This window comes from Pseudophryne corroboree, chromosome 9, assembly GCF_028390025.1.
Source record: "Pseudophryne corroboree isolate aPseCor3 chromosome 9, aPseCor3.hap2, whole genome shotgun sequence".
In the NCBI taxonomy this organism is placed as follows: Eukaryota; Metazoa; Chordata; class Amphibia; order Anura; family Myobatrachidae; genus Pseudophryne; species Pseudophryne corroboree.
In genome coordinates, this window is record NC_086452.1 from 108,642,008 (window position 1) to 108,669,114 (window position 27,107).

Consider the following 27,107-nt stretch of genomic DNA (forward strand, 5'->3'; position numbering starts at 1 on the left):
AATACACTCTGGCTTGCTTGGGTAAGCCGTTCCAATTCAGGATATGGAGTGTAGGTGGTTATAGGGAATGTCCAACTTAATGGTAATAGCGCTATGTATTAACTTAGGTTACCCTGGTTAACTTTCCTCACCTGAATCCTCTAGTTAACGGGTCTCGTCCTGTGTTCTTCTCTTTTCTTTAGGTTCCCTTCTAGGTCTCTCTCCCAAGATAGAAATCACAAATTACCCTTTGGTAAGTAAAATCGCTTTATATATATAAACTATTCAGTATATAGCGTTAGAGGTTACGGAGCATTTATAACACTACTTCTCCATATACAGCACCTATACATATATACGAAATTATAGTCACTATTACTCCAAATTACAATTTCTCTGCATGCATTACAAAAATGTAGTTAACCATGGCCATACTTATTAGGACCATGGACCCGGGATTTGGTAAACTACCCTCTGCGCAGAATAACCTGAAACCTAAAATTACCGTATTTGTTATCGGAGTCAGTTAGTACAAATTGCCGCCTCAAGTATAGTTTAGGGTATATAAAGCAAAGTGTAATTGAACGGATGGTGTCCGTACTCTGCGGAAATGATGAGAAATGCTGAAACGAGTATTATTAGCTGGTAAATTCACCAGTGATTATGATAGATAACGGCTCAAGTTGGGCTGAGAAGTTTCTGAAATCTATCTCCTGAAGTAGTCTTTCCTGAGCTTCTCCTAGCTTGACCCTTCACCCTTTCTGGGCAATTAGACAATAGCGGGACCCCTGTAGACTTTTTATCTTTAATTTTACTAGAGGCTCATCACCGACTTTTTCTTTCGCGCCCCCATAGGCCTGCCTTAGTTTGACTTTGCAATGTGCTTACTACAGAAGGGGTTGTTTACCGCCTTTCGCAGACACACCATCCAATCAGTGGAAACGACTGATGTGGTCCTTGTAGACCCTATTCCTTGGTCTCTTGTAGTAACTGAAGATCTCTGGCAGTATCTTGCTAGAACATCCTAGCACAGGGAGAGGGTGCTTAGAGGGGCATATAGAGCCGTGTTATACCTTCCCTCGCAAACACCGGTACCAGCACCATTATCACAGTAACTATAATGCCTTTAAAGTAGCAGCCTTTAGAGGAGTTGGCCCCTTCACTTAATACTCGGTGTCCTTCAAGTATGTGACTCTCCCCCGATCACTGTCCCCAGCGCTGTCAAGAGTTAGTAAGGAAGTGAAATTTAACCCTCCAAGTTCGTCAGAGGATGAGGACGCAGCCAAAGGCCATTCAAGCCGTCACAATCACTTCTAATATATGCAACAGAGGGGAAAAGTACCGGACTCAGGCTTGTGGTATGATTCATGCAGGTTATACCAAGAGCTAGGGGGCACTGTTTCTTCTGCCTCTCTAACAGGGACTTTTGCTTTTATCTATTTACATCCTTTACCTTCCAAAGGCAATTTGTTTGTAAAGCTGAGGGGGAGGGTGCATGCTGTATAATACTTCCGTTATAGGTAGGAATTATCCAATATTAACAACTTGGCTCCATCTGAAAGGGTTCTGGGAATTACAGGGGTATAGTTTAATTGGCTCCCCCTCTCTCCCTGGCTGGATATATTTTGCTCCCCGCTGCCTACTATGTTATTTATTAGTCAGTCTTGCCGATCAGCTGTACAGGGGAATTATCCCTACGAGGACAGTCAGGCTTACTACTCGGCTGTGTAGTAGGACGATCCTCTGATCCTTTCCAGGCCCGCCTCCGGTCCACCTGCGTCACTCTCCAATTCCGCCCCTCCGTCTCCGGCCGCCTCCCCCTCGTCCCTCTGTCTCTAAGCAGCCGCTGGCCGGGTGTCTGCAGGGATGTTTCCGCTAGGGCTTCTAGCGGCACAGGGGGGTTGGCTTCCTTCTATCTCCCTCACCGATCTCTGGTAAGGACAGTCCGCTCTCAGTCACCGCAATCTCCGTCCTCCTCCGCTGCTACTCACTCTCTCTTCCTCCGTCCTCGAGCTCCATCTCGTTGTTCCTCTAACGCTCACCCCACGCGCTGCTCCTTTTTTTCTCTGGCTAGCAGTCTCGTGCCCCGGCTCCCGCAGCAGGCTTCTGGAACCTTCCACATGCCCACTGCCCACCAATGTGCTTAAAACATCCTACAGGCTTGGGTCAATGTGGTTAATATTAAATATATTACTATATACATGGCCCTTAGTTATACAATCATAGCAGATAGAATTTATTATACAACACTACATATTTAATACTTAAATAATTTATAACGCAACCTACAGGGTTACACTATGATTGCCATCACCTGTGGTGAAACACATTTCTTATCAATTAACTAGCTCACCACAGGTGATGGCAATCATACATTACCAGGAAAGTCCATGAACAGAGCATTTTCTCCCTCATGGAGAGGCAGTGCCATAACTAGGCATTTTAGCGCTGTGTGCAAGAAATGACAGTGGCGCCCCCCCCCCCCCCCCCCCATGTAAGATAGGGGCGTGGCTTCACGGGGAAGGGGCGTGGCCACAAAATAATAGCAATTCATACTACGGTGCACAGTTAAAAGATGTGTGTAGACTGGTGCGCTTCTTCTGGAGTCGACCGCACGGTTAAAACTTTTTCCGTGTATATAAAGTCGGTGGTATAATAGCCTCAAAAATGGATAGTAGCAAAGTTTCATAGGTTTATGTAAGTCCTAGCAAAGTCTCGTGAGCTTCAAATCAGTTATATTAGGCACCTTCCGCTCTTCAGGGCGGCAGCTCAGTTCCTCAGTATACCAGAGGTATATGGCATGGATTCTGTAGCAAAAAAGAGGAGAAGAACAAGCGCCTATGGTGCAGTAAGTTTTGTATGTGTTGGACAACACTGTAGCGATATATATAAATGCGTACCAGATAATTTCTTTAAACCACGTCAAAATAGATAGATGTCAGTCAGGATATTTCTTGCAAGCAACACCATCTAGAAGTCAAAGAAGACGAAATCGCCACATGGCGCAGTATTGCAGGGTAAAAGATAATTTTCCCCAAAATAATTAATCTGCGTACCAGATAATTTCTTTAAACCACGTCAAAATAGATAGATGTCAGTCAGGATATTTCTTACTAGCAACACCATCAGATTTAGATGTATAATCAGCATGAACATCTATTAATTGTGTGTCCAGAGATATCCCATTCAGTCCAGTATACGGGGAAGTTGTAAAATCAGTCGAAGGACTGGAAAATTTATTTAAATTAAATGGCTATAAAACATCAATCAAATATAAATAAGTTTTAAAAGTGAAATAAAGTAATGCTTAGCTTAGTGGCAGTTTGATAATCTGCTCAGGTCTCAACGCGTTTCGCCAAACAAGGCTTCATCAGGAGATAGGAGTACAGTGCAAAATGATGCTTTTTTATAGCTAGCTGAGCTAATTTGATCATCAACTTCCGGTTTGCGGCATTTCCGGAACCGGAAGTGACGTCAATTCCGTCGAAAGTGAAAGTAAAAACAATTACAAATCATTACTAATACAATATAATCAAGATCTAGCCATCTTGCATACAAGACAAATGGTAGGTAGGGACATCGACATTGTTTACATGCAGTAAAAAGTTTTTTTGGTGAAACTACATATACGTGTTTATTCTTGGACCCGGAAGTGACGTCACTTCCTGTTGGCGATAGTTTAATTGTAGTGAGGACACCTTGATGAAATAGTGGATGCCCGGATACTGGTGATATAATTACACATAGACAGCCTGTGCTGGGCATATATATATCTATGGTACACCAGGACCGGAATTAGGGTGGACGGCTGGTGCTTTGCGCCGTTCGTGTATGTGATTACATGCGGTTCACAGGGCCGGAACCGGAAGTCGCGTCACTTCCTGTTCTCGGAGGAGATGATTATTATCTTTTTGCTCTTAGAAGATGATAAATATTAGAGGACACTACTTGATGTAGGTCTTACAACGGAAACTGGTTTATGGCATACACTTATTTGATTAGAGCGAATTAACATTAGAAAACCGGAAATCACGGCATACATGCCGTGAACGTCATTTCCGGTCCATAAAACAGCAGCCAGAGATTCCAATACTGTTTAGTAACATTGATAAATACAAACTAATACTATAGAATGGCGAATGGGACATTTTATTTGGTTATAAATATTTATATATGTTTTGTATATTTATTGATTGCTGTCCCATTCGCCATTCTATAGTATTAGTTTGTATTTATCAATGTTACTAAACAGTATTGGAATCTCTGGCTGCTGTTTTATGGACCGGAAATGACGTTCACGGCATGTATGCCGTGATTTCCGGTTTTCTAATGTTAATTCGCTCTAATCAAATAAGTGTATGCCATAAACCAGTTTCCGTTGTAAGACCTACATCAAGTAGTGTCCTCTAATATTTATCATCTTCTAAGAGCAAAAAGATAATAATCATCTCCTCCGAGAACAGGAAGTGACGCGACTTCCGGTTCCGGCCCTGTGAACCGCATGTAATCACATACACGAACGGCGCAAAGCACCAGCCGTCCACCCTAATTCCGGTCCTGGTGTACCATAGATATATATATGCCCAGCACAGGCTGTCTATGTGTAATTTTATCACCAGTATCCGGGCATCCACTATTTCATCAAGGTGTCCTCACTACAATTAAACTATCGCCAACAGGAAGTGACGTCACTTCCGGGTCCAAGAATAAACACGTATATGTAGTTTCACCAAAAAAACTTTTTACTGCATGTAAACAATGTCGATGTCCCTACCTACCATTTGTCTTGTATGCAAGATGGCTAGATCTTGATTATATTGTATTAGTAATGATTTGTAATTGTTTTTACTTTCACTTTCGACGGAATTGACGTCACTTCCGGTTCCGGAAATGCCGCAAACCGGAAGTTGATGATCAAATTAGCTCAGCTAGCTATAAAAAAGCATCATTTTGCACTGTACTCCTATCTCCTGATGAAGCCTTGTTTGGCGAAACGCGTTGAGACCTGAGCAGATTATCAAACTGCCACTAAGCTAAGCATTACTTTATTTCACTTTTAAAACTTATTTATATTTGATTGATGTTTTATAGCCATTTAATTTAAATAAATTTTCCAGTCCTTCGACTGATTTTACAACTTCCCCGTATACTGGACTGAATGGGATATCTCTGGACACACAATTAATAGATGTTCATGCTGATTATACATCTAAATCTGATGGTGTTGCTAGTAAGAAATATCCTGACTGACATCTATCTATTTTGACGTGGTTTAAAGAAATTATCTGGTACGCAGATTAATTATTTTGGGGAAAATTATCTTTTACCCTGCAATACTGCGCCATGTGGCGATTTCGTCTTCTTTGACTTCTAGATGGTGTTGCTTGCAAGAAATATCCTGACTGACATCTATCTATTTTGACGTGGTTTAAAGAAATTATCTGGTACGCATTTATATATATCGCTACAGTGTTGTCCAACACATACAAAACTTACTGCACCATAGGCGCTTGTTCTTCTCCTCTTTTTTGCTACGGTGCACAGTTGTCTACATTATTCAAATTACGCTGCACAGTAGCGCCACCACACCAGGTAGAGCCCCTTTTATACATTACAGCAGACAGCGTCCCCCTTTTTACACATTACGGCAGCCAGTCCCCCTTTTTACACATTGCGGCAGCCAGGACCCCTTTTTACACATTGCGGCAGCCAGGCCCCCTCTTTACACATTGCGGCAGCCAGGCCCCCTTTTTACACATTGCGGCAGCCAGGCCCCCTTTTTACACATTGTGGCAGCCAGGACCCCATTTTACACATTGCGGCAGCCAGGACCCCCCCTTTTTACACATTGCGGCAGCCAGACCCCCTTTTTACACATTACAGCAGCCAGTCCCCCTTTTTACACATTACGGCAGCCAGTCCCCCTTTTTACACATTGCGGCAGCCAGGACCCCCCCCCCCCCCCCCTTTTTACACATTGCGGCAGCCAGACCCCCTTTTTATACATTGCGGCAGCCAGGACCCCTTTTTACACATTGCGGCAGACGGTGTCCCCCTGAGAGAGAGAGAGAGAGAGAGAGAGAGAGAGAGAGGGAGGGAGGGATATACTTACCTTCTCCCCGCTGACAGGCTCCTCGTGCTGGCATCTCCCTCTCGGTGCAGGCAGTGAGATGAGAAGGAGGAGGGAGGGGGAGCAGGGAGCCGCAGCAGCGCTATTTGATTGGTAGTAAGCACCGCTGCAGCATCCCCCTCTCCTTCTGTATTGGCTGCCCGGCGCTGCTATGGATGCTGGGATGAAGGAACCGCATCCCAGCATCCATAGCAGCGTCGTGCAGCCAATACAGAAGGAGAGGGGGATGCTGCAGCGGCGCTACTACCAATCAAATAGCGCTGCTGCGGCTCCCTGCTCCCCCTCCCTCCTCCTCCTTGAACCTGGCGCTGGTCTCCTCTCCCTCCAGCCACGCACGGCGCACACAGAGGCGGCATGTAATGAGTCAATTTGACTCATTACATGCCGCTGGCCGTTGCGCCCTCAGGGCAACTGCGCTGTGTGCCAAGCCCCCTTGGCACACACGTAGTTACAGCGCTGTGGAGAGGGTCAGGTAGGCAACTATGTTTTCACCTTCTACCTATTCCACTTTAGGCCCTCACCCAATGGCATTTAAACTGTGTTTAATCTACTTCAGTTCTTTCACAGCATGACATCACACTTATAAAGTCCTTTCATCTCTATGGGAATGCATTGCGTACACTGAGCTTTTTTCAAAGTAGTGCACTAATGCAGAGGTTCTCAAACACGTTCCTCAAGGCACCCCAACGGTCCAGGTTTTAAGTTTAACCATACTTGGCCACAGGTGACTTAATTAGCATCTCAGTAAATTTGATTTAACCATCTGTGCAAAGCCATGGGATATACCTAAAACCTGGACCGTTGGTGTGCATTGAGGAATGTGTTTGAGAACCTCTGCACTAATGTATTCGCAGTTGTGATCCCGCACGCAGCGGATGTGCAAAAATATGCAAATGACAGACACCTACTTTATATTAAGACGCACACTGGCTGCTTCATGGATTCTCGCAATTGTGTACAAATACGCAGCAGCGTTCACAGATCCTTTGATTATTGACTCCAAGTAACCCTATGGTCAAGCTGAATGGCAGCGGGAATAGAGATGCTGGTGCTATGTTCCTGGGTATGGGTTCACAGTTGTAGGCTGAGGCACGCCCCAAAAACGGTTGCGACAAAACTGTATTATTGCTGCAACTCCCCTCCCCTGTCTGGTAATCACACTGTGAGTAAAGACTCGCAACACGTGACTTTGGTAATGTACTTGGACGCATGTGCAGATTGCCGATAATTGCTCAGCTGTGAAAACATTGGCATAGTGTACAACTCTGAACCAGGCCCATATTCACTAATCTTTTGCTGTATATTGGAGGTCATTCCGACCCGATCGCTCGCTGCAGTTTCTCGCAGCGATCAGGTTGGAACTGCGCATGCCCCGCGTTAAGCCGCCGTTTAGGCGGCGCGGTCTGGTCAATGCAGGCATGGTCAGACCGTTGGAGGGGCAGGCCGCGGCGGCTGCGTGACGTGTAGCGACGAGTAGCTTTCGGCCAGCACACTAAAGCTGTGCTGGTCGGGAGCTACTATTGAAGTGCAAAGGCATCGCCGCTGTGCGATGCCTTTGCACTTCTGCGGGGGGGAGGGCCAGCACTGACATGCGAAGCGGACTAGCCCTGTGCTGGGCGTCCCCCGCATGTCAGTGTGAATGATCGTAGCTGTGCTAAATTTAGCACAGCTACGATCAACTCGGAATGACCCCCATTATTCATTCCTGTCAATGCCCCATTCATTTTTGCACTATGTTGAAACGCCATTAAAATGAATAAGCCATTGAAAGTAATTAACTTTACAGCATTGCTATTTATTATCATCTGATATCTTTTTAACACATCAATAGAGACTCAGGGCCTGATTCAGACCTGATCGCTGCTGTGCATTTTCGCACAGCGGGCGATCAGCTATTAACTGCGCATGCGTATGCACCGCAATGCACATGCATGTTGATGCCATTGACAGGAGGAAACCGTTTGTGAGAGGTAACTGACCATTTTCTGGGTGCATCAGGGAAAGCGCAAGTGTGCCCAAGCGTTTTCAGGGAAGGTGTGGGACGTCAGCTCCGGCCCCGATCAGCCTATTCTGATTGCACTGTAGGAGTAAGTCCTGGGCTGCGCAGTGACTGCACACGCATGTAAAAAACAGCCACTGGTGAGTATGGTGCAAACGGATTTACAGCTGTCCGCTGACTGAGGTTTTATTAGCAGCTCGGCGTACACATGGGATCGCACACTTGCACGGCGATTATACACTCCCCTTGAGCGGCGACTATCTGATCGCAGGGCTACAATTTTAGCAGCCCATCGATCAAGTCTGAATCACCCCTCAGTTAATATCTATGTATGTCTAAACTACTGCATCAAACAAATTCCTGGTCAGTTCAGTTCACAGATATTCCCTTGTATTGTCTATTTAGTTTTTTGTGTTTTGTTTTGTTTTTATTATTATATCCTGTGGATTACAGTTTAAAACAACTGTCTATAAAAAGACAAATTCCATTGAGTTTTAAAGAAGATTTACATACTGTAAATAAATAGGTGATTTCACTTAAGGTCCGTACACATGATTAGATGATGTCGCTCTGTGAGCGACATCGTCTAATGTTTTCCCTCCCGGGCCGGCCGGACGGCGGCCAACTGTACACACTGAGCGATATGACCGCCCATATCGCTCAGTGATGTCACGCATCTGCCAGCCCTGCGTGCAGGTCGTGGACGACAGTCCAGATCCTGCCTGCATGCACTGCCAACAGCGACGATCGTTGCCGACCCGTGGGGCCGCGCATCAGTCGTCGCTGGCGGCATACACACATTTGCCGATAAAATGAGCAACGTCGCTCAGGGAGGGGGGAAATGAGCGACGTTGCTCATTTTATCGGCAAGTGTGTATGGGACTTTAGATTGCAAATTAATTATATTTTTGTTTATTACTAATAAAGAAGAGGAATCAAAAACAATTCCTGTGGATTAAAATGTAAAAAGATATCTTATCATACCTAATATTGGGTGAGATTAAGGCTGAGTACACACTAGAGCTATGTGTACCTGGATGATATGCCAGCCAACGGGCCGACATATTGTATCCCCTGTACACATCAGAACGATGTAATGTAGGACGGAACGATCCCTCATCCCGTCCTTCATTACACTACACAGCAACGCATGCGATATCATCCGGTTGGCCATGCTGCACAGCCAACCGGAAATACTGCATGCAACCCCGGGAGCGCGAAGATTGGGCGTACACACTGGAAAATCTGGCAGATACTGTATGTAGTTCCAATTTGGCCTAAAATATGCAATTAGCCTGTGTTTGCAGTGATTGGTTGCCTATAAACATAAGGGCTTACTTAATTAAATGGTACATTAACAAATAGGTACAAGTGTGCCGTAACTAAGAGCAACCAATACTTTGTTTTTAATGTACTACAAAAATGACACAGCGTGATTGGTAGTCTAAAGGCCCGTATTCACGGCAGATCTAGGGAGAGATGTGTGCTGAGCGAACCGCTCAGCACACATCTCTCCCCCGCTCAGCACAGTGCGATGTGTGCTGAGCGTGCGGGGGGACAGGGGGGACGCTCACTTCACCTAGCGGGTGAAATGAGCGACCTGCATGCATGCAGGCCAATCTAGCACCAGCGATAGTGATGCGTGGGGCTGCGCATCGCTATCGCTGTGAGGGGTACACACGGAGCGATCATGCTTAAAATCTAAGCAATCTAGTCAGATTATCACTCCTTTAATCTACAGCACATTTGTGCACATAGCACCATTTTAGGAAAGTAGGGGGCTCATGTAGAGTTTGATATACATCCAACTCATAAGAACAAAAAGCACTTTTGATTAATACACACACACTTTAATAGAATATATAATGTATAATCAAACTTACCTACTTTTGAATACAGGAAAAAGAAATGAACAGCACTAATGTAATACCACAAATAAATATTGTCAACCAAACGCTTAATACTCAATTAGCAATAAACATTTGATAGTTAAAATAAAGTAATTTCATATACATATAAAATATTGATAAAGTATGAATAAAATAAGAATTTACTTACCGATAATTCTATTTCTCGGAGTCCGTAGTGGATGCTGGGGTTCCTGAAAGGACCATGGGGAATAGCGGCTCCGCAGGAGACAGGGCACAAAAGTAAAGCTTTCCGATCAGGTGGTGTGCACTGGCTCCTCCCCCTATGACCCTCCTCCAAGCCAGTTAGGTACTGTGCCCGGACGAGCGTACACAATAAGGGAGGAATTTTGAATCCCGGGTAAGACTCATACCAGCCACACCAATCACACCGTACAACTTGTGATCTAAACCCAGTTAACAGTATGATAACAGCGGAGCCTCTGAAAAGATGGCTCACAACAATAATAACCCGATTTTTGTAACTATGTACAAGTATTGCAGATAATCCGCACTTGGGATGGGCGCCCAGCATCCACTACGGACTCCGAGAAATAGAATTATCGGTAAGTAAATTCTTATTTTCTCTATCGTCCTAGTGGATGCTGGGGTTCCTGAAAGGACCATGGGGATTATACCAAAGCTCCCAAACGGGCGGGAGAGTGCGGATGACTCTGCAGCACCGAATGAGAGAACTCCAGGTCCTCCTTAGCCAGGGTATCAAATTTGTAGAATTTAGCAAACGTGTTTGCCCCTGACCAAGTAGCTGCTCGGCAAAGTTGTAAAGCCGAGACCCCTCGGGCAGCCGCCCAAGATGAGCCCACCTTCCTTGTGGAATGGGCATTTACATATTTTGGCTGTGGCAGGCCTGCCACAGAATGTGCAAGCTGAATTGTATTACACATCCAACTAGCAATAGTCTGCTTAGAAGCAAGAGCACCCAGTTTGTTGGGTGCATACCGGATAACAGCAAGTCAGTTTTCCTGACTCCAGCCGTCCTGGAACACATTTTCAGGGCCCTGACAACATCCAGCAACTTGGAGTCCTCCAAGTCCCTAGTAGGTGCAAGGCACCCCAATAAGCTGGTTCAGGTGAAACACTGACACCACCTTAGGGAGATAACTGGGGACGAGTCCGCAGCTCTGCCCTGTCCGAATGGACAAACAGATATGGGCTTTTTTGAGAAAAAACCACCAATTTGACACTCGCCTGGTCCAGGCCAGGGCCAAGAGCATGGTCACTTTTCATGTGAGATGCTTCAAATCCACAGATTTGACTGGTTTTAAACCAATGTGATTTGAGGAATCCCAGAACTACGTTGAGATCCCTCAGTGCCACTGGAGGCACAAAAGGGGGTTGTATATGCAATACTCCCTTGACAAACTTCTGGACTTCAGGAACTGAAGCCAATTCTTTCTGGAAGAAAATCGACAGGGCCGAAATTTGAACCTTAATGGACCCCAATTTGAGGCCCATAGACACTCCTGTTTGCAGGAAATGCAGGAAACGACCGAGTTGAAATTTCTTTGTGGGGCCTTCCTGGCCTCACACCACGCCATATTTTCGCCACATGTGGTGATAATGTTGTGCGGTCACCTCCTTTCTGGCTTTGACCAGGGTAGGAATGACCTCTTCCGGAATGCCTTTTTCCCTTAGGATCCGGCTTTCCACCGCCATGCCGACAAACGCAGCTGCGGTAAGTCTTGGAACAGACATGGTACTTGCTGAAGCAAGTCCCTTCTTAGCGGCAGAGGCCATAAGACCTCTGTAAGCATCTCTTGAAGTTCCGGGTACCAAGTCCTTCTTGGCCAATCCGGAGCCATGAGTATAGTTCTTACTCCTCTACGTCTTATAATTCTCAGCACCTTAGGTATGAGAAGCAGAGGAGGGAACACATACACGACTGGTACACCCACGGTGTTACCAGAACGTCCACAGCTATTGCCTGAGGGTCTCTTGACCTGGCGCAATACCTGTCCCGTTTTTTGTTCAGACGGGACGCCATCATGTCCACCTTTGGTATTTCCCAACGGTTTACAATCATGTGGAAAAAACTTCCCGATGAAGTTTCCACTCTCCCGGGTGGAGGTCGTGCCTGCTGAGGAAGTCTGCTTCCCAGTTTCCATTCCCGGGATGAAACACTGCTGACAGTGCTATCACATGATTTTCCGCCCAGCGAAAAGTCCTTGCAGTTTTTGCCATTGCCCTCCTGCTTCTTGTGTCGCCCTGTCTGTTTACGTGGGCGACTGCCGTGATGTTTTTCCCACTGGATCAATACCGGCTGACCTTGAAGCAGAGGTCTTGCTAAGCTTAGAGCATTATAAATTTACCCTTAGCTCCAGTATATTTATGTGGAGAAAAGTCTCCAGACTTGATCACACTCCCTGGAAATTTTTTCCTTGTGTGACTGCTCCCCAGCCTCTCGGGCTGGGCTCCGTGGTCACCAGCATCCAATCCTGAATGCCGAATCTGCGGCCCTCTAGAAGATGAGCACTCTATAACCACCACAGGAGAGACACCCTTGTCCTTGGATATAGGGTTATCCGCTGATGCATCTGAAGATGCGATCCGGACCATTTGTCCAGCAGATCCCACTGAAAAGTTCTTGCGTGAAATCTGTCGAATGGAATTGCTTCGTAGGAAGCCACCATTTTTACCAGGACCCTTGTGCAATGATGCACTGTTTTTAGGAGGTTCCTGACTAGCTCGGATAACTCCCTGGCTTTCTCTTCCGGGAGAAACACCTTTTTCTGGACTGTGTCCAGAATCATCCCTAGGCACAGCAGACGTGTCGTCGGGATCAGCTGCGATTTTGGAATATTTAGAATCCACCCGTGCTGTTGTAGCAGTATCCGAGATAGTGCTACTCCGACCTCCAACTGTTCCCTGGACTATGCCCTTATCAGGAGATCGTCCAAGTAAGGGATAATTAAGACGCCTTTTCTTCGAAGAAGAATCATCATTTCGGCCATTACCTTGGTAAAGACCCGGGGTGCCGTGGACAATCCAAACGGCAGCGTCTGAAACTGATAGTGACAGTTCTGCACCACGAACCTGAGGTACCCTTAGTGAGAAGGGCAAATTTGGGACATAGAGGTAAGCATCCCTGATGTCCCGGGACACTATATAGTCCCCTTCTTCCTGGTTCGTTATCACTGCTCTGAGTGACTCCATCTTGATTTGAACCTTTGTAAGTGTTCAAAAAAATTTTTAGAATAAGTCTCACCTAGCCTTCTGGCTTCAGTACCACAATATAGTGTGGAATAATACCCCTTTCTTGTAGTAGGAGGGGTAATTTAATTATCACCTGCTGGGAATACAGCTTGTGAATTTTTTCCCATACTGCCCCCTTGTCGGAGGGAGACCTTGGTAAAGCAGACTTCAGGAGCCTGCGAAGGGGAAACGTCTCGACATTCCAATCTGTACCCCTGGGATACTACTTGTAGGATCCAGGGGTCCTGTACGGTCTCAGCGCCATGCTGAGAACTTGTCAGAAGCGGTGGAACGCTTCTGTTCCTGGGAATGGGCTGCCTGCTGCAGTCTTCTTCCCTTTCCTCTATCCCCGGGCAGATATGATCTTATAGGGACGAAAGGATTGAGGCTGAAAAGACGGTGTCTTTTTCTGCAGAGATGTGACTTAGGGTAAAAACGGTGGATTTTCCAGCAGTTGCCGTGGCCACCAGGTCCGATGGACCGACCCCAAATAACTCCTTTATACGGCAATACACCTTTGTGCCGTTTGGAATCTGCATCACCTGACCACTGTCGTGTCCATAAACATCTTCTGGCAGATATGGACATCGCACTTACTCTTGATGCCAGAGTGCAAATATCCCTCTGTGCATCTCGCATATATAGAAATGCATCCTTTAAATGCTCTATAGTCAATAAAATACTGTCCCTGTCAAGGGTATCAATATTTTTAGTCAGGGAATCCGACCAAGCCACCCCAGCTCTGCACATCCAGGCTGAGGCGATCGCTGGTCGCAGTATAACACCAGTATGTGTGTATATACTTTTTATGATATTTTCCAGCCTCCCGTCAGCTGGTCCTTGAGGACGGCCCTATCTATAGACGGTACCGCCACTTGTTTTGATAAGCGTGTGAGCGCCTTATCCACCCTAAGGGGTGTTTTCCAACGCGCCCTAACTTCTGGCGGGAAAGGGTATACCGCCCATAATTTTCTATCGGGGGGAACCCACGCATCATCACACACTTTATTTAATTTATCTGATTCAGGAAAAACTATGGTAGTTTTTTCACATCCCACATAATACCCTCTTTTGTGGTACTTGTAGTATCAGAAATATGTAACACCTCCTTCATTGCCTTTAACGTGTGGCCCTAATAAGGAATACGTTTGTTTATTCACCGTCGACACTGGATTCAGTGTCCCTGTCTGTGTCTGTGTCGACCGACTAAAGTAAACGGGCGTTTTAAAACCCCTGACGGTGTTTTTGAGACGTCTGGACCGGTACTAATTGCTTGTCGGCCGTCTCATGTCGTCAACCGACCTTGCAGCGTGTTGACATTATCACGTAATTCCCTAAATAAGCCATCCATTCCGGTGTCGACTCCCTAGAGAGTGACATCACCATTACAGGCAATTGCTCCGCCTCCTCACCAACATCGTCCTCCTACATGTCGACACACACGTACCGACACACAGCACACACACAGGGAATGCTCTGATAGAGGACAGGACCCACTAGCCCTTTGGAGAGACAGAGGGAGAGTTTGCCAGCACACACCAAAAACGCTATAATTTTATATAGGGACAACCTTATATAAGTGTTTCTCCCTAATAGCATCTTTATATAGATATTTATATCGCCAATTAGTGCCCCCCCTCTCTGTTTAAACCCTGTTTCTGTAGTGCAGTGCAGGGGAGAGCCTGGGAGCCTTCTCTCCAGCCTTTCTGTGAGAGAAAATGGCGCTGTGTGCTGAGGAGATAGGCCCCGCCCCTTTTCCGGCGGCCTCGTCTCCCGCTCTTTAGTGAAGTTTGGCAGGGGTTAAATATCTCCATATAGCCTCTGGGGGCTATATGTGAGGTATTTTTAGCCAGTATATAGGTTTACATTTGCCTCCCAGGGCGCCCCCCCCCAGCGCCCTGCACCCTCAGTGACTGCGTGTGAAGTGTGCTGAGAGGAAAATGGCGCACAGCTGCAGTGCTGTGCGCTACCTTTAGAAGACTGCAAGGGTCTTCAGCCGCCGATTCTGGACCTCTTCTTACTTCAGCATCTGCAAGGGGGCCGGCGGCGCGGCTCCGGTGACCATCCAGGCTGTACCTGTGATCGTCCCTCTGGAGCTGATGTCCAGTAGCCAAGAAGCCAATCCATCCTGCACGCAGGTGAGTTCACTTCTTCTCCCCTCTGTCCCTCGTTGCAGTGATCCTGTTGCCAGCAGGACTCACTGTAAAATAAAAAACCTAAGCTAAACTTTCTCTAAGCAGCTCTTTAGGAGAGCCACCTAGAATTGCACCCTTCTCGGCCGGGCACAAAAATCTAACTGGCTTGGAGGAGGGTCATAGGGGGAGGAGCCAGTGCACACCACCTGATCGGAAAGCTTTACTTTTGTGCCCTGTCTCCTGCGGAGCCGCTATTCCCCATGGTCCTTTCAGGAACCCCAGCATCCACTAGGACGATAGAGAAATATAAATACGGATTGGTTAAAACAAATCAAAATTGATTAAAGTGATACATAAAGCTAAAAAGAGCTGCATGAGTTCAGCATTAATAATATATGGACATTGCACGGTATTAGGACCAAATATATACAGTAGGAGTCTATAATAGTCCAAATAATAGTCAATATTCCAGATGATAGTATCCAGAGTAATACCCAGCAATGGAAAACAATGTTTCCGACTGAATGAAGAAGTTAAAATGTTGTCTCCAAAAATTAACAAGAGTTTTGCAAGATGGAAGGTACTGTAGGTATGGATGACCGCTGCCAGATCCAATGAGTTGGTCGTGATAAGTAGTGTGATGGTCCAAGGTCCAGAATGTCCAAAATGGGTTATCGGCTTAACACGCTTTGTCATGGTAGGTGCCCACAACTTCTTCTGAAGCATATGTCAGTGCCCCAGTAAAGGGCCATGACACTACTTATTGGATCTGCAAGTGGTTATCCATACCTACCCACCATCAGCCACTGCAAAACTCTTATATTGGAAGGTGACACCCTCCTTTTAAACTAGTGGCTTTTTTTTCTGACAGCACCACCTGGTCAATTTTCTCCTTGTATATTGATTTACCTACTTTGATGTAGGAAAGGAGAGGAGACTGCTGGCCACCTGGGGGTGGGGGTGCGGGGTTTGCATCACTAAGTCCCGCCCCTGTAGTGGCAAAAGCCTGTGATTTGTGAGTAGGGGGCAGGCCTAAGTGATGCAATTTAGCATAATTAAACCCCCACCCCCTCCATACAGAGCTGCAAATACTAGGTATATTCTCCTCATTCTGCCCGATTCATTAGGAAGTGTTTCCTACAGACCTTTTGCACCATGGTGCGAGATAGGCTTGCACTTTCAGACACACAATTTTGCAACTTACTTTGGCGGACTGTCACATTAGTATATAATAGTACAATGCAATAAACCCTAGGGAAAAGTGTTAGCAGAAGCACCAGACTCAGAATCAGCTCCCCACAGTAGAGGACTGGAGGAGGGAAGGGGCAAGTCAGCATAGCCCAAGTATAAGCCCAACCTTGTGTAGTACGTAGGGATAGATGCAGGCACAGATTTGGCTGTTAAATATATCTGTTATGTCTGCTTTCACCTTAGTGCAACATAAATGCTGGTGCATACTTTCCTGCCTTGCTGTTGTCCTTTCAGGAAGAAGCCCAGAGAGGAGATGCAGGTGGGTGGCGATGAAGGGGGAGGGGGGGGGGGGGACGGTAAGGCCAGACAATACTGTAATTAAGCCCTGATTGGCACAAATTTGCATAGGGGCAGGGCCAAAATTACACATTTACAAAGAAATTTGTCACTAGACCCGCCCAACTCCTTGAGGACCCCAGGATTTTTTTCATTAATCTCCTCATTCTGCCCACTTCACTACAGAGGCAGTCAGGGTAGGCCTCCCCTGTCATACTCCCTGTCAAACTCCTGAGATTTTATAGAAAAACAATTAGAATAATACAAGGAAGATATTTATAACATAAACATCTTCTTTGTTTATTTTAATCCTATTTATAGCTAACATTCGCCAGCTTTGTGGAGATCCCTGGAGCTGCAGGGTGATGAGAGATGAGGCATCAACAGCTCTGCCTCTGTTCTACAGTCAGACACAGCTTTGTAGAGCTGGGAGAGCGGCCACACCAACAAGCGGTAAAGCTACACAGAAAGGGAGCTAATAGAAGCATGCCTCTGAGTGTGGGTGTGCCTAGTGCACTGATGAACACTTGTGTCATGTGACTAGGAAGTGCACTGTGGTCGGGAGCTCAGTCAGCAGCAGCAAGAGAAGACATAGGGATGCAGGTAGGAGACTCAGTGGACACTGTAGCTTAGTATAGTGAGGGGAAAGTTACAGTGAGTGAGTAGGGAGTGAGACAAGCTCCCAGCAATTAGACCCATCTCCATGTGTGCCTCCCCAGCCATTCCCCTCATCACACATCACTGCTTTACTAGGAAGTGGGCGGGATGCGAGAGAGCTGCCCGCTCTTCCGGGGCAGCTGGGGACTACACAAAAATCGTGTGTCTCCCGCAGAATCCTGGAGAGTAGATGAGTATGTGCTAGTGGAGAGCATCAGCACAGAGATTGAACAGATTGGTAATTAATGTAAGATTAATCTGGTATCAGCAAAATCGGGAGGATGTATACATTAGGGTTCTTAAAATATAAAAAATGAATATACCAGCAATGGGCAGAAAACACCTGTCAGTGTTAATAGTAGTATAGTACGAAAACCTGCAGTGTGGGGTTTACCTGAAACAATCACACTCAGCACTAGGCTGGTCAGCATGAAGATCAATTCCTTACGAGCAAGCAGCCCTTTGCTGAGTGCCCTAGGGGGTAATTTTATTAAGAGGTGGGATTGAAATCACAGCAAATTTGCTTCTGTTTCACGTTGGGATTGCATTTACTTATCTCAAAACCCTAGCAAAACCAGTGAGAAAAGGGACATACATAAAGTTTGGCACCAATAAAATTTGCTCTTGGTTTACGCCAGACATACGTGACATACAGAGGCGGAATAGTAATAAACCAGCCTGGGAAAATTCTGAAGCATCCCTCAGACTCTACCCACTCCTTCATTACCCTGCTCCTTCCCTCATACTCTGACTCTACTTTCTTTCAACACCCTGCTCCTTCCCTCACACTCCAGCCCCTCCTCTACTTCATCACCCTGCTCCTTCCCTCACACTCCAGCCTCTCCTCTACTTCATCACCTTGCTCCTTCCCTCACACTCCAGCCCCTCCTCTACTTCATCACCCTGCTCCTTCCCTCACACTCCAGCCCCTCCTCTACTTCATCACCCTGCTCCATCCCTCCCACTCTGGAACCTCCTCTTCTCCACCACCCTCCTCCCCACACTCTGGCCCTACCTCTTCTCCATCAACTTCCTCCTTCCCTCACATTCCAGCCTCTCCTCTCCTCCATCACACTGGTCATTCCCTCACACTCTGGCTCATCCTCTGCTCCATCACCCTGCTCATTCCCTCACACTATCCCCTCCTCTTTTCCCTCACTCTGCTCCTTCCCTCAAAGCTATGCCCTTCCTCTCCTCCTTCACCCTACTCCTTCCCTCACACCATGGCCCCTCCTCTCCTCCATCACCCTGCTCTGTCCCTCACATCCAGTCTACCCCTCTCCTCCATCACACTCTTTGAATTTGGTAGTTGGTCAGTGCAGGAATCCGCCGAGGTGTGTGTAAGCTTCGTACCCTTTGGCAGTTAGTGGCACCAAGATCACAAGTCAGAACTGTAGCCAGAAGTTTTGGAGCCTTGGGCGAGAGAGTATTGGCATATAAAAGGTGTGCTTCCTGTCCCCCATCATATAATATATTTAACTTGTGCCCTCTGACACCCCTTACATAATATGAGTATTGAAGATGCAATACTACCTCACAACTTACTTGCTCTTCCGCTGTCCATTCCTTATTTGTTGCTCCACACCAGAGACAGGGTGAACGGAATAGGCTTAAGTGCTGCCAGTGCCAGCTCGGTCTGCCAGCACTTCCGGATCCGGTGACAGAGGAAGGCAGCAGAGCAACTCAGTCTGCTCCGGAGCAGTCAGACTATTCGGACTGCAGAGGGAAGTTGTGAAAGGCATGCATGAGCGGCCCCATAAAACAACAAAGAGTATACAACGGTGTAACGGTGGCCCAGCCCTGGCTGGGTCTGGGTGTCAAGCCAAGCAGGAAGTACCCAATTTTCCCGGCAGCCCAATCTGCCCCTGGTGACATACATTGATACCCATGTTTTTAACTATATTTTTTTCTTGCGACACTGACATTTCCATCAATAATGGGTTAAAATTAAAAAATAGAAAAAAGACCTCAAAAAAAAAAACAACTAAACTACTAAGCCTTGGAGAGAGATAAAGTACCAGGCAATCAGTACTACCGAAGGATGTATAAGCCCTGAGGGACATTAAACCAAGAAGCGTTTGAGTGTTGCCACCTTTAATAATGTGCTGGTAGCTTCCCATTTAAGGTAGTCAGATTAATTTTAACAGCCAATAGTAGTTAAGTGGGGAGGAGATTTTATCTTTAACAGTGGTGTGAGTTAGAGGATCTGCCTCTTTGTTCCAATTTTCCCACGCTCCCACCCCTTTTTGTGTATGGTTTATTAGTGTGTCTGTGTGGCAATAAAGTACGGTAGTTTGTTGTTTAGTTTTAGGCTTAGTGGGGTAAATTTACTAAGATGGGAGTTTTTTTTTAGAACTGGTGATGTTGCCCATAGCAACCAATCAGATTCTACTTAACAATTATCTAGCTGCCTCTAGAAGATAATAGAATCTGATTGGTTGCTATGGGTAACATCACCAGTTCTAAAAAAACTCCCACCTTAGTAATTTTACCCCAGTGGGTGCAGTGTAGTATGGAGTAAATCAGTGTCCTAGATGTTTGGTTACACCACCTAAATGGTTACACCACCTGAATGGGTGGGTAGTGGAATGGAGATCTGAACACCAACGATTGGTTTCTGTATGGTGTGTTTGGTTGTCCTGTCCATTCTTTAGTGCCACCACCATTTACAAAATGTAAATTTAAAATTATTTGTCAATAAATTTGACAAAAATTCTAGTCGCCAGCACTGTGTCCGTGTTTTTAGTCTTAGTGATTAAGTTATATACATACTGTACTTGGGACCCTTACGCACTGTAGTCACGTGCCCCCGAAAAAGGGGATGTGTCCTTGGATTGTAGGAGCATGGCCTCGGGTGGAAGTGGCATGGCTTCACAGCACGACATTGTTTTTGTCATTTTGGGGGAATGTCTAGGGCTCCTCCAGCAGCTGAGTACCCCCCTGCTCTCCTCCCTGCACTGTTCAGATCATATAGCATCTATTCAAGATGACTTGCTGTTTTGCAGAGCAGCGGTGATCAAAGGCTCCATCCAACCTTCCCCCTGCTTGCGGGACACAGCAGCCTGCGGTTGGCACAGTGTGCCAATAGCAGGACTGTCCTGCTGGAATTGGCACAGTTGGGAGGTATGCAATTATTAAGTATGATCATTTTGAAGTAGAAAAAGGTGCAGAGGAAGTAAGCCTCGTGAGGATAAACCTAAGGCCCCCATACACTAGTACGATTTGTCGCTTTTCTACATGATTTTGACCAGGGCCGGACTGGCCATCTGGCACTTCTGGCAAATGCCAGAAGGGCCGATGGCCAGGTGGGCCGATTTGTCCATCCATTACAAGAGCGGCAGGCTGCAGCACCGCCTCCTGGGTGGCACTGTGCTGAGCGGCCGAGTCATTTGCATAGTGACGCGCTGCATCATGACGTCATGACGCGGCTGCGTCATAACGCGGCTGAGCCTCCGGGGTATGAGCGTGGTATGAGGGGAGGGAATCTAGCATCAATCATGCGGGGAGCGGTGCGGGCAGTGGGACGCGACCAAGCTGGCCTGAGTGTAAAAGGTGCGGGCGGGACGAGCTCAGCGAGCGCCGTCTATAGATGCATAGAACATGCACCTGCCTGCCTGTGCTCCGAGTCTCCAACTGCACTGCAGACTTCTGCTGCTGCAAGCAGCAGGTGCACTGGCTCCAGCCTTCTTTGCTCATCTGCTGGGTGCACAGCTTCTTCCCTTCACATTCCATGGGCAGGTACTGCCACTGCTGCACTTTCTTTATAGTTTTGATTAGTGATGAGCGGGTTCGGTTTCTCGGAAACCGAACCCCCCCGAACTTCACCTTGTTTACACGGGTCCGAGGCAGGTTAGAACCTTCCCGCCTTGCTCGGCTAACCCGAGCGCGCCCGAACGTCATCATCCCGCTGTCGGATTCTCGCGAGATTCGGATTCTATATAAGCAGCCGCGCGTCGCCGCCATTTTCACTCGTGCATTGGAGATGATAGGGAGAGGACGTGGCTGGCGTCCTCTCCGTTTATTGTAGAAGACAGAACTTGATTCATTGGTTGTTTATTGCTTAATTGTGGGCAGGATTGGGGAGCAGCTGTTAGGAGTACAGTGCAGAGTTTTGCTGATAAGTGACCACCAGTTTTTATCCGTTCTCTGCCTGAAAAAAACGCTCCATACCATATCTGTGCTCAGTGTGCTGCATGATATATCTGTGCTGAGTGCTCACACTGCTTAATTGTGGGGACTGGGGAGCAGCTATAGCAGGAGTACAGGGCAGAGTTTTGCTGACAGTGACCACCAGTATACGTTGTCTGCCTGAAAAACACTCCATATCTGTGCTCAGTGTGCTGCTTTATTGTGGGGACTGGGGACCACCAGTATAATTAATATTATATAGGAGGAGTACAGTGCAGAGTGCACTGCTGTACCTACCTCTGTGTCGTCATCCATTAAGTATACTGTCCATCTACATTCTATACCTGTGGTGCATTTTAGTTTTGCAGTTTGCTGACAGTGTCCACCAGTATACTATATATAGCAGTACGGTAGGCCACTGCTGTACCTACCTCTGTGTCGTCACTCATCATCCATTAAGTATACTATCCATCTACATTCTATACCTGTGGTGCATTTTAGTTTTGCAGTTTGCTGACAGTGTCCACCAGTATACTATATATAGCAGTACGGTAGGCCACTGCTGTACCTACCTCTGTGTCGTCACTCGTCATCCATTAAGTATACTATCCATCTACATTCTATACCTGTGGTGCATTTTAGACAGTTTTGCAGTTTGCTGACAGTGTCCACCAGTATACTATATATATACTTATAGCAGTACGGTAGTCCACTGCTGTACCTACCTCTGTGTCGTCACTCGTCATCCATTAAGTATACTATCCATCTACATTCTATACCTGTGGTGCATTTTAGACAGTTTTGCAGTTTGCTGACAGTGTCCACCAGTTTATTATATATATACTTATAGCAGTACGGTAGGCCACTGCTGTACCTACCTCTGTGTCGTCACTCGTCATCCATTAAGTATACTATCCATCTACATTCTATACCTGTGGTGCATTTTAGACAGTTTTGCAGTTTGCTGACAGTGTCCACCAGTATACTATATATATACTTATAGCAGTACGGTAGGCCACTGCTGTACCTACCTCTGTGTCGTCACTCATCATCCATTAAGTATACTATCCATCTACATTCTATACCTGTGGTGCATTTTAGACAGTTTTGCAGTTTGCTGACAGTGTCCACCAGTTTATTATATATATACTTATAGCAGTACGGTAGGCCACTGCTGTACCTACCTCTGTGTCGTCACTCGTCATCCATTAAGTATACTATCCATCTACATTCTATACCTGTGGTGCATTTTAGACAGTTTTGCAGTTTGCTGACAGTGTCCACCAGTATACTATATATATACTTATAGCAGTACGGTAGGCCACTGCTGTACCTACCTCTGTGTTGTCACTCGTCATCCATTAAGTATACTATCCATCTACATTCTTTACCTGTGGTGCATTTTAGACAGTTTTGCAGTTTGCTGACAGTGTCCACCAGTTTATTATATATATACTTATAGCAGTACGGTAGGCCACTGCTGTACCTACCTCTGTGTCGTCACTCGTCATCCATTAAGTATACTATCCATCTACATTCTATACCTGCGGTGCATTTTAGACAGTTTTGCAGTTTGCTGACAGTGTCCACCAGTATACTATATATAGCAGTACGGTAGGCCACTGCTGTACCTACTTCTGTGTCGTCACTCGTCATCCATTAAGTATACTATCCATCTACATTCTATACCTGCGGTGCATTTTAGACAGTTTTGCAGTTTGCTGACAGTGTCCACCAGTATACTATATATAGCAGTACGGTAGGCCACTGCTGTACCTACCTCTGTGTCGTCACTCGTCATCCATTAAGTATACTATCCATCTACATTCTATACCTGTGGTGCATTTTTGACAGTTTTGCTGTTTGCTGACAGTGTCCACCAGTATACTATATATATATACTTATAGCAGTACGGTAGGCCACTGCTGTACCTACCTCTGTGTCATCACTCGTCATCCATTAAGTAAACTATCCATCTACATTCTATACCTGTGGTGCATTTTAGACAGTTTGACCCTTTGAAGAAGTCTGATGTGACGAAACGCGTTGGGTTCCCTGCAGTGACCCCCTTGCCTATTTTAAAAAAAGCTAAGTTTTTACCTTTTTTTACCTTTTTACCATTTTACCTTGTACCTTTTACCTGAATTTTGATATCTTATCTTTATGTATTATTAAAACTGTTTGTTCAATTTTATATTTTTTGGCTCATGAATCATAAACTTTTCACATTAACCTTTTGCACGTTTACACAACAGTAGTCGCCGGTACCCTTATCCCTCCACTATATATTTCTCTGGCAGCACCGTACTGGGGTTGCATTCTCATGGGGTGGCTGACTCCTCTAACAAGGTGGTTGTGTGTTTTTAATATATTTTTAACCTTTTTTTACATTTTTTTACTGAGACTATGGGGGAAATTTACTAAGCTCCCGATTTTGACCGAGATGCCGTTTTTTCATCAAAGTGTCATCTCGGTAATTTACTAAACACTAATCACGGCAGAGATGAGGGCATTCGTAATTTTTTGCAAGTCCAAGTAAAAAATTACGAATGAATACACCATCGGTCAAAACGCGGCTGTTTAAGTATGAATCTCGGTCATTTACTAAGAAGTGCAAAGCAAAAAAAAAAAAAACACTGCCGTGAAAAATTACAACTCGTAAAAAAGTGCTAAAAAAAACCAGACCTTTTTTTTTTATTCGTGATTGGCTAGGCATGCACGGATCCATGAGATCCGTGCATGTATATCAGTGGGAAGGGGTGGGAAAGTGCTTATTTTTTCAAAAAAAATTGCGTGGGGTCCCCCCTCCTAAGCATAACCAGCCTCGGGCTCTTTGAGCCGATCCTGGTTGCCGAAATATGGGGAAAAAAATGACAGGGGTTCCCCCATATTTAAGCAACCAGCATCGGGCTCTGCGCCTGGTCCTGGTCCCAAAAATACGGGGGACAAAAAGAGTAGGGGTCCCCCGTATTTTTAAAACCAGCACCGGGCTCCACTAGCTGGACAGATAATGCCACAGCCGGGGGTCACTTTTATGCCGTGCCCTGCGGCCGTGGCATCAAAAATCCAACTAGTCACTCCTGGCCGGGGTACCCTGGGGGAGTGGGGACCCCTTCAATCAAGGGGTCCCCCCCCCCAGCCACCCAAGGGCCAGGGGTGAAGCCCGAGGCTGCCCCCCCCCCATCCAATGGGCTGCGGATGGGGAGGCTGATAGCCTTTGTTGTAAAAGAAAAGATATTGTTTTTAGTAGCAGTACTACAAGGCCCAGCAAGCCTCCCCCGCATGCTGGTACTTGGAGAACCACAAGTACCAGCATGCGACGGAAAAACGGGCCCGCTGGTACCTGTAGTACTACTACTAAAAAAATACCCAAAAAAAGACAAGACACACACACCGTGAAAGTATAATTTTATTACATACATACACACATACATACATACATACTTACCTTAAGTTACCACGCAGGTCGGTCCTCTTCTCCAGTAGAATCCAAGGGGTACCTGTTGAAGAAATTATACTCACAAGATCCAGGGGTCCAGGCTCCTCGGGAAATCCAGGGGTAATCCACGTACTTGAAAAAAATAACAAAACGGTGTCCCGACCACGAACTGAAAGGGGACCCATGTTTGCACATGGGTCACCTTTCCACGAATGCCAGAAACCCACTTTGACTTCTGTCTAAGTGGGTTTCTTCAGCCAATCAGGGAGCGCCACGTTGTAGCACTCTCCTGATCAGCTGTGTGCTCCTGTCCTCACTGACAGGCAGCACACGGCAGTGTTACAATGTAGCGCCTATGCGCTACATTGTAACCAATGCTGGGAACTTTCTGCTCAGCGGTGACGTCACTTTAGGTCAACCGCAGGGCAGAAAGTTCCCATCATTGGTTACAATGGAGCGCATAGGCGCTACATTGTAACACTGCCGTGTGCTGCCTGTCAGTGAGGACAGGAGCACACAGCTGATCAGGAGAGTGCTACAACGTGGCGCTCCCTGATTGGCTGAAGAAACCCACTTAGACAGAAGTCAAAGTGGGTTTCTGGCATTCGTGGAAAGGTGACCCATGTGCAAACATGGGTCCCCTTTCAGTTCGTGGTCGGGACACCGTTTTGTTATTTTTTTCAAGTACGTGGATTACACCTGGATTTCCCGAGGAGCCTGGACCCCTGGATCTCGTGAGTATAATTTCTTCAACAGGTACCCCTTGGATTCTACTGGAGAAGAGGACCGACCTGCGTGGGAACTTAAGGTAAGTATGTATGTATGTGTGTATGTATGTAATAAAATTATACTTTCACGGTGTGTGTGTCTTGTCTTTTTTTGGGTATTTTTTTAGTAGTAGTACTACAGGTACCAGCGGGCCCGTTTTTCCGTCGCATGCTGGTACTTGTGGTTCTCCAAGTACCAGCATGCGGGGGAGGCTTGCTGGGCCTTGTAGTACTGCTACTAAAAACAATATCTTTTCTTTTACAACAAAGGCTATCAGCCTCCCCATCCGCAGCCCATTGGATGGGGGGGGACAGCCTCGGGCTTCACCCCTGGCCCTTGGGTGGCTGGGGGGGGGACCCCTTGATTGAAGGGGTCCCCACTCCCCCAGGGTACCCCGGCCAGGGGTGACTAGTTGGATTTTTGATGCCACGGCCGCAGGGCACTATATAAAAGTGACCCCCGGCTGTGGCATTATCTGTCCAGCTAGTGGAGCCCGGTGCTGGTTTTAAAAATACGGGGGACCCCTACTCTTTTTGTCCCCCGTATTTTTGGGACCAGGACCAGGCGCAGAGCCCGATGCTGGTTGCTTAAATATGGGGGAACCCCTGTCATTTTTTTCCCCATATTTCGGCAACCAGGATCGGCTCAAAGAGCCCGAGGCTGGTTATGCTTAGGAGGGGGGACCCCACGCAATTTTTTTTTTTTAATTTTACAGTGTTTAATTAAAAAAAAAAAAAAATAGAACCCCAGCACGGATCACACAGATCCGGCCGAGATTAATTGTAAAAAAGTCGGCAGTGTTTTGCTAATCACTGCCGTAAAAAACACAAAAAAAACACGAATGACATCGACATCGGAAGAAAAGAAAAACCCGAATACGACAGCTTAGTAAATCCATCGTAACAAATTCAAAAAGTTGCAGTTTTACACTTTCGATGTCATTCGTGATTGAACTTTGACCTGAAACGGGAAAATACGAATCTTAGTAAATTTACCCCTATACCACACAAGTGGCGCTGTATCACCCATAGCAACACATATATATATACTTATAGCAGTACGGTAGGCCACTGCTGTACCTACCTCTGTGTCATCACTCGTCATCCATTAAGTATACTATCCATCTACATTCTATACCTGTGGTGCATTTTAGACAGTTTTGCAGTTTGCTGACAGTGTCCACCAGTATACTATATATATACTTATAGCAGTACGGTAGGCCACT

The 27,107-nt window shown here is 46.3% G+C and overlaps 1 protein-coding gene across 1 annotated transcript in view; it reads left to right on the forward strand.

Moving 5' to 3' along the window:
* Positions 1-1,810: 1,810 nt before the first annotated feature.
* RASAL2 (RAS protein activator like 2) overlaps positions 1,811-27,107 on the forward strand; it is a 544,136-nt gene continuing 518,839 nt past the window's right edge. The window contains exon 1 of the mRNA XM_063939723.1: positions 1,811-1,913. The gene's annotated coding sequence lies outside the window, so the exon portion shown is untranslated. The remainder of the gene's footprint in view (positions 1,914-27,107) is intronic.